The sequence below is a fragment of the Siphateles boraxobius genome, unplaced genomic scaffold, assembly GCF_051911475.1.
Source record: "Siphateles boraxobius isolate OS27281-9 unplaced genomic scaffold, OSU_SipBor_1 1, whole genome shotgun sequence".
In the NCBI taxonomy this organism is placed as follows: domain Eukaryota; kingdom Metazoa; phylum Chordata; class Actinopteri; order Cypriniformes; family Leuciscidae; genus Siphateles; species Siphateles boraxobius.
The window spans coordinates 1,287,445-1,295,265 of NW_027508699.1; the positions used below are offsets into that span (position 1 = coordinate 1,287,445).

General features: G+C 44.9%; 1 long non-coding RNA gene across 1 annotated transcript; it reads left to right on the plus strand.

Annotated features, from left to right (window-relative positions):
- The first annotated feature begins 242 nt into the window (after positions 1-242).
- Positions 243-1,421, plus strand: LOC143699741 (uncharacterized). Its single transcript, XR_013189161.1, has 3 exons — positions 243-578; positions 820-986; positions 1,081-1,421. It is a non-coding gene; the product is annotated as an uncharacterized LOC143699741 (long non-coding RNA).
- The last annotated feature ends 6,400 nt before the right edge of the window (positions 1,422-7,821 follow it).

Consider the following 7,821-nt stretch of genomic DNA (forward strand, 5'->3'; position numbering starts at 1 on the left):
GTTGATTCACCAACACATTTCAACCATAACCATAAATCAACCATTTCAACCAAAATTACATGTTGAAATAGCATCTTCTGCTATCTGGGTACTCTGTTACATGGAAATTAAAATATGTAATGTCATAATTATAATGTTTTGAGAGTTTACTTATGTAATTGTTGCATTATGAATTAATAAACATTTATTGATAAGAACTATTTAATGTCTTTTCATTTACAGTACCATGAACCACGAGTATTGTTTTGATAAGAAATCGACTAGCAAAAATCAGTAGTCGTGCAACCCCTAATGTTTGTATATTTATTTATTTTATTTTATTTTACATATTTTTACTTATTCTATTCTTATTCTTTTCATTATCTATGCCTTGTTACTCTTTCTGTTTGTGCTGTGGAAGCTTCTGCCACCAAAACAAATTCATTGTATGTGGCAATAAAGCTCTTTCTGATTCTAATTCAATACTGTTTATATTGGTTAAATGTTACAGGACCCTAGTAAAAGAAATGTGGTTGGAAGGAAAGCTGAACGGCCAACAAGCATCCAAGAAGTGGGAGAATCTAAAGAGAAAATATAAGGTAAACAATGTGGTGTTATGAAAATCTTTAACAATCTCAATACTAGTCATTTATTTTCACAACATGTTTTATATTTATCCTTGTTATATGAAAACACACATTTTAGTAGGAGAAGCTGTCATTTCTTACAATATGTATTTGTCACTTTCATTTAATTACTAATGTAAAACATGTAGTGAAATGAAATAAATAAATATAAGGATTATATAATTATTAGTATTGTGCTTGTGTCTTCCTCCAGGACCTAAAAACACCTAAAACTGGTTTAGGAACAGATGCTGGAGAGGCAACAGCTGCTACGTGGCAGTACTACGAGGATATGCATGAGGGCTGGGTACCAGGCCTTCGGGTGACCCTCCTGTGGTTGTTGCATCATTCAATGATGAGGATCCAGTAACAATCCTCATGGTAAGGTTTTAACTGTTGATATAAACTCATATACATGATATATAACCCATTTCTGTATTGTAATTACTTCTGTATTGTCTCGTTCTCCTTGGAGATTGTTGAGCCCAGTACTGCATCCAACACCATAGGAGGCTCCTTTGCCAAATACAGGAGCCACAGCCTCTCCCAGTGCAGCATCCCCCATGGCCACAGCGAGCCCCTTAACTCCTTCACCCAGGAAAAGAAAGCGGCAAACTAATCCAGTTTTAGAATTTTTAATTGAGGAGTCACGTCAGGAGCAGAAACGCCACAAGGAGAGTGAGGCCAAGACTGAGAGGTTCTTGTGTCTCTTAGAAAAATTGATAGACAAAATGTAGTTGTCTTTCATGTGCTGTTCAATTTTGCACAAACGTTTTTGTTTTATATGCTGTTTAATTTTGCACAAATGTTTTTGTTTTATATGCTGTTCTGTATTCATCATTATTATCTATTTCTAGATATATTTCTTATAAAAAAATAAAAATGTTGTTTCTTAAAAAAGGTGTTTCTGGGCATCAATAACAGTACTAAAACAGTAAAATACCTGAAACAGATACACAATTCACCATGCAATATGTTCGAAAACATTTTATTGCAAATAACATACAAAGATAAAGTAAGAACATTATATATATATATATATATATATATATATACACACACAAACACATATTTATATACACATCTGGGTCATCTTCATGGGGCTTGCACAATGCCTGAAACTAGGGGAGCCAGTCTGTCCCTTGTAGCATTCCCATAGGTTTCGTTGAATGCCAATGTCTCTCAGGGAGTTTGGAAGTCGACATTTTCCCTTGAAATGTCGTCATATGGCTTGAGCATGTCCCCGTTGTCCAAACACACATTGTGAAAAAAGGCGCAGGAACCAATGACCTGGGGTGTGTCACAGGTCGGGGGGTCAAAGCCAGACTGCACCCACCCCTAAAACCAGGACCACCTCGAGGAACGTGCCAGAGACCAGACAGACAAGTAGATAAAAGTTAACAAGCTTTATTGAGTAAAATGAATTTAAAAGTCTTAATCAAGCTCCTGTGTCCCTCAGCAGGTGCAAGAGTCAGACCTCTGACCCCGGTCGAGGCGTCGAACTCTTCAAGGCAACTCGTGCCAGACGTCATGGCTAAGAGGAAAGGGCCACCGACAGGCAGGTGAGTATTCCGATAAGTAGAACCTCTCAGGGCGTAGAACGGGACAGGTCCTGAAGTTTTACATTTACATTTACATTTAGTCATTTAGCAGACGCTTTTATCCAAAGCGACTTACATTTGAGGATTAAACCAAGCGAGTCATCGTGGAGAGGCAAAAACAACGCAAGAAGTGCTCAGAATACAAAGTTCAAACATTGCTCAGAGTAGCATAAACCAGACAAGCGAAGATTTCAAGAAAAAGTTTTTTTTTTTTTTTTCTATGTTAAGTGCTCACGGAAGAGATGAGTTTTCAGTTGTCTTTTGAATGCTGTCAGGGATTCTGCATTACGGACGAGGGTGGGTAGGTCATTCCACCAGCATGGAACCGTGAATGAGAATGTTCTGGACAGTGATTTTGTGCCTCGCTGTGAAGGCACCACGAGCCGTCGCTCCTTGGCCGATCGTAGGCTTCTGGTAGGGATGTAGACCCGTAGGAGCGAGTGAAAGTAGGAGGGAGCTGAGCCGGTGGACAATCTGTAAGCAAGTGTCAGCGCCTTGAACTTGATTTGAGCAGCGAGTGGTAGCCAATGCAGGGAGATGAACAGCGGAGTGACGTGGGCCCTTTTGGGCTCGTTGAAGACAAGACGAGCAGCAGCATTCTGGATCAATTGTAAGGGTTTAGTTGCACATGATGGAAGACCAACTAGAAGAGCATTGCAGTAATCAAGCCTAGAAATAACCAGGGCCTGGACAAGAAGTTGTGTTGCATGCTCAGTTAGGAAAGGCCTGATCTTCCTGAAGTTGTGCATTGCAAACCTGCATGATCGAGCTGTCTTTGAAATGTGGTCTGTGAAGGTTAGCTGGTCATCAAAGATTACTCCAAGATTTCTGACTGACCTTGATGGGGTGATTGAGGATGAGTCTAACTGGATAGTGAAGTCGTGCTGTAGAGACGGATTGGCAGGGAGAACGAGAAGCTCAGTCTTTGCCAGATTGAGCTGCAGGTGATATTCCTTCATCCATGCCGAGATGTCCGCCAGACAGCTAGAGATACATGCAGCTACTGTGGGATCGTCTGGTTGAAATGAGAGGTAGAGCTGGGTGTCATCAGCATAGCAATGGAAAGAGAAACCATGTGGCTGTATGATGGGTCCCAGTGATGTGGTGTAAATGGAGAAGAGGAGGGGTCCAAGGACTGACCCCTGGGGAACCCCTGTGGTCAGTCGATGTGCTTTGGATACCTCGTCTCTACATGCGACCCTGAATGACCTACCTGTGAGATAGGACTCAAACCAGTGGAGGGAAGATCCAGTGATGCCCAGTGATGAGAGGGTGGACAGAAGGATCTGATGATTCACATTGTCGAAGGCACCAGACAGGTCTAGGAGAATGAGAACTGATGATTTGGAAGCAGCTTTGGCGATCCGCAGGGCTTCTGTGACTGAAAGTAATGCGGTCTCGGTCGAATGCCCTTTCTTGAAGCCAGATTGGTTAACATCCAGCTGGTTATTCAGAGACAGGAAAGATGATACTTGGTTGAAAGCAACTCGTTCAAGTGTTTTTGCAATAAAAGGTAGGAGAGAGACAGGTCTGTAATTCTCTAGAAGTGATGTGTTTAAAGTTGTTTTTTTAAGCAGTGGGGTTACTCGAGCCTGCTTAAATGCTGTAGGAAAAATGCCAGTATGGAGGGAGGAGTTGATGATGTGTGTGAGTGCTGGTAGAAGTGTGGGAGAGATGGCTTTAAGAAGGTGTGAGGGGATGGGGTCTAGAGGGCAGGTGGTAGGATGACTGGAGAGGAGAAGTTTAGATAGTTCTTCCTCGGTTAGAAGAGAGAAGGAGGAGAGAAGGTTATTGGCTGTGGGAGAGGTTGGACTAGGTTCCTGTGTGTGTGGAGGAGAGAACTGACTGCTAATGGATGTTGTTTTGTTAGTGAAGAAGTTAGCAAAATCATCAGCAGTTAGCGAGGAGGTGGGTGGTGGTGGAGGTGGACAGAGGAGAGAGTTGAATGTCTTGAAAAGTGTTCGTGTGTTAGAGGCGGAGTTGATCTTGTTGTGGAAATATGAAGATTTTGCGGCATGAACATCAGCAGAAAAGGAAGAGAGCAGAGATTGGTACATACTCAGGTCAGATGTATCTTTTTATTTGCGCCATTTCCTCTCCATTGCCCTGAGTTTAGTCCGGTGTTCCCGAAGAACCTCAGATAACCAGGGGTTAGAGGGGGTAGCGCGTGCTGGCCTGGAGGAGAGAGGGCAGATAGTGTCTAAAGAAGAAGTTAATGTGGAGCATAAAGTATCCGTTGCGGTATTCACATCTAGAGATGAGAATTGTGATGGTGAGGGAAGAGAAGATGAGACAGCAGAGGAAAGACGGGAGGGAGAAAGTGAGCGCAGGTTTCGTCTGAAGGTAACTGGTAGGGGAGTTGGTGGAGTGTGGATAGTGAGTTGTAGATTGAAAGTAATGAGGAAATGATCTGAAACATGGAGAGGTTTCACCAAAATGTTGTCTGTGATACAGTTGCGTGTGTAGACCAGGTCCAGTTGGTTGCCTGACTTGTGAGTACCTGTGGTGATGAGCCGATTGAGATCGAATGAGGCTAGGAGAGAGATGAAATCTGTAGCATACGGCTTCTCTAGATTAATGTTGAAATCGCCAAAGACTACAAGTGGAGTGCCGTCCTCAGGGAAAGAGGACAGCAGCACATCCAGCTCCTCAACAAAGCTTCCCAGTTGACCTGGAGGACAATAAATGACTACAATCTCGATCTTAAAGGGAGTTGTAAGTGTAATAGCGTGATATTCAAATGAGTTGTTATTGCATAGAGCGGAGGGAGTTGAGTATTTCCAATTGTTAGAAATGAGAATACCAGTCCCCCCACCCCTACCAGACTGGCGAGGGGTGTGAGAGAAAGAGAAGTTGTTAGAGAGAGCAGCAGGGGTTGCTGAGTCTTCTGGACGGATCCAGGTCTCAGTCAAGCCCAAGATATTAAGAGTTGAAAGAGATGCAAAGGTAGGAATGAAGTCAGCTTTATTGACTGCTGACTGACAATTCCATAGACCCATAGAAAGAGAGAGAGGTGTGTGTGTGGATAAGAGAACGGGACGCAGATTAGCAGTATTGCGCTGCCTTCTGTGCGTGATGAGAGTGCGTTGTCGAGAGACAACAGGAATGTATTGAAAGCACATGTTGATTAAGGGAAATAGAGTACAAGTAGGAAAGGAAAGGGAGAAGAAGATACTTAAGTGCGTAGCTGGTGTCGTTGCTCGGTGGAGTCGCACAGGTAGAGTCGATGGTCTTTACCCGAGTCGGTCTTCACACGAGGAGGCTGAACGCTTCCGCTGGCGCTTCCGCGACAGCGCGCACACTACATAGATATAATGCGTACTAACGCCTGAGTGAGGACTGCTTTTTCTGCCCAGCAATTAACACAGCAAACGCAAATCACCCGAATAATGGGAGGAATCGAAACTAGCTGTTGTGTGTTCAGAGAATCTTTCCTTGAACAGGCAGGTGAATATCCAGGTATGTAGACCTTCTTGGAACGGGACAAAGTCTCGTGATCAAGGATGACTTTCCCCTGAGCAGCCAGGTGAGTATCCAGATGAGCCGACCTTCTCGGAACATAGAACAGTCAGGATGGGACCGGCACAAAAGCTGAGGCTAGGAAGGAACTCAAGGAGTGGAGCAGGTCGGAGTCTCGTGATGGAGAAGGATCTTCGAGGGGCAGACAGGTGAGTATCAAGGCAAGCTAACCTTCTCGGACCGCCGAGCAGTCGGCGCGTAGCCGGTACAGAAACGGATGGCCAGGAGGGAACTCTTCCACCAGACAGATGAATAGCCAGGTACGTATACCTTCTCAAGGAGCGGAGCAGGACAGAGTCTCGTGATGGGGAATGATCTTCGAGGGGCAGACAGGTGATTATCCAGGTAAACAAACCTTCTCGGACCGTCGAGCACTCGGGGCGTGGCCGGTACAGAAACGGATGGCCAGGAGGGAACTCTTCCACCAAACAGGTGAATAGCCAGGTACGTATATTTTCTCAAGGAGCGGAGCAGGACAGAGTCTCGTGATGGGGAATGATTTTCGAGGGGCAAACAAGTGATTATCCAGGCAAGCAAACCTTCTCGGACCGTCGAGCAGTCGGGGCGTGGCCGGTACAGAGATTGATGGCCAGAAGGGGACTCTTCCACCAGACAAGGGAGGGATTCTTCTGCAAAACAGACAAGTAAGTGATTCAAGTAACGTGACAGATGCTCTTCGGTGCAAGATCCAGGCTTACGGCTGGAGGGTGTTTTTCCTGCAGCAGACAGGAATGTATCCAGTTTGTGTCTCTCCTTCAGGCAGGCATCACACGTTAGCAAGGAAATCCTCTATTAAAGAGACAAGGTCAGTTATACAAGTGCATGCACACTTTTTCTTCAATACGGAGACGAGGGCTTACGGCTAGAGTGCATTGCTGCAAAACAGACAGAGATGTGGCCAGTGTGTGTCTCTCCTTCGGGCAGGCATCACACATTAGCAATGGAATCCTCTGTTAAAGAGACAAAGTCAGTTATACAAGTGTATGCACGCTTTTACTTCAATACGGAGACGAGGACTTACGGCTAGAGTGCATTGCTGCAAAACAGACAGAGATGTGGCTAGTGTGTGTCTCTCCTTCAGGCAGGCATCACATAAAGGAACATTAGCGGCGAGATCTTCTATTAAATTGACAGAACAAGTTATACAAGTGCCCACATTCTTCTCACATGCCGAAGTGAAACATACACATTCAACACTTGGAGTCTCCTTCAGTAACAGCGGACAAGAATATGAACTGGGGAATACTCGGCAGTTAATATGTATATAGATCCCACACACCACAACCTCACTTCAAACCAATACTGTGTGACACTTCAATTCAGGCACTGCATATCCACTCTCACTTTCAGTGCAATAAGACCAGCACTCACCCAATGATCAATCCTTCCACTGTTGCGCTGGATCAGTTCTCATCAGAGGACGAAGAGATGCAGATGACTTCTCATGGGCACGGGGGACAAGCGTCTTCAATGCTCTCTCACATTCAGAAGGAAAATAGCAGGGATTCGATGATTACTCGATCCAAACACTCTCAAGTGACAGTTACATTCACGATCAACACACTTCACATAGATCCGATGTCATACTACTTATCTCCCTTTCAATGATGATGGCGTTTTCCAGTCTTGACTCGATCTCCACAATTCACTCACTTCCCATCCTTTGACGTTGTCAACTCGTGTTCACACAATCACCGTTGCACCCTCAATTCACCCGAATCCACACAGTATTCCCCCAGTATCTCCGCAAATCAGCGTCACTGCAAAAGAAACGATTTCTCCCGGGAGACCATCACACCCGCTGGCTCTTCCCTCTCCCTTTTTTATACTCCATTTGTCTGCATAGCCCTATCGCAGATCCCCACATAAATCCTCCACACCTGATGCTGATCTGTCATCAGCCGCCGCTGCCATAGCGACAGATACTCAACCGGAACCGGCTCGGTGTTCCAGTAAGGCCGTTCCGGGGGGAATACAATTTCAGCGGGACTTAGTTCCGCTTCGCTTCGTCACCTCGTGACAGGTGCAAATGTTGGTTTGACTTCCAAGGCTCTGAAAAGTGAAGACCTCCACCTGGTTTTCATGATACCAAAAGC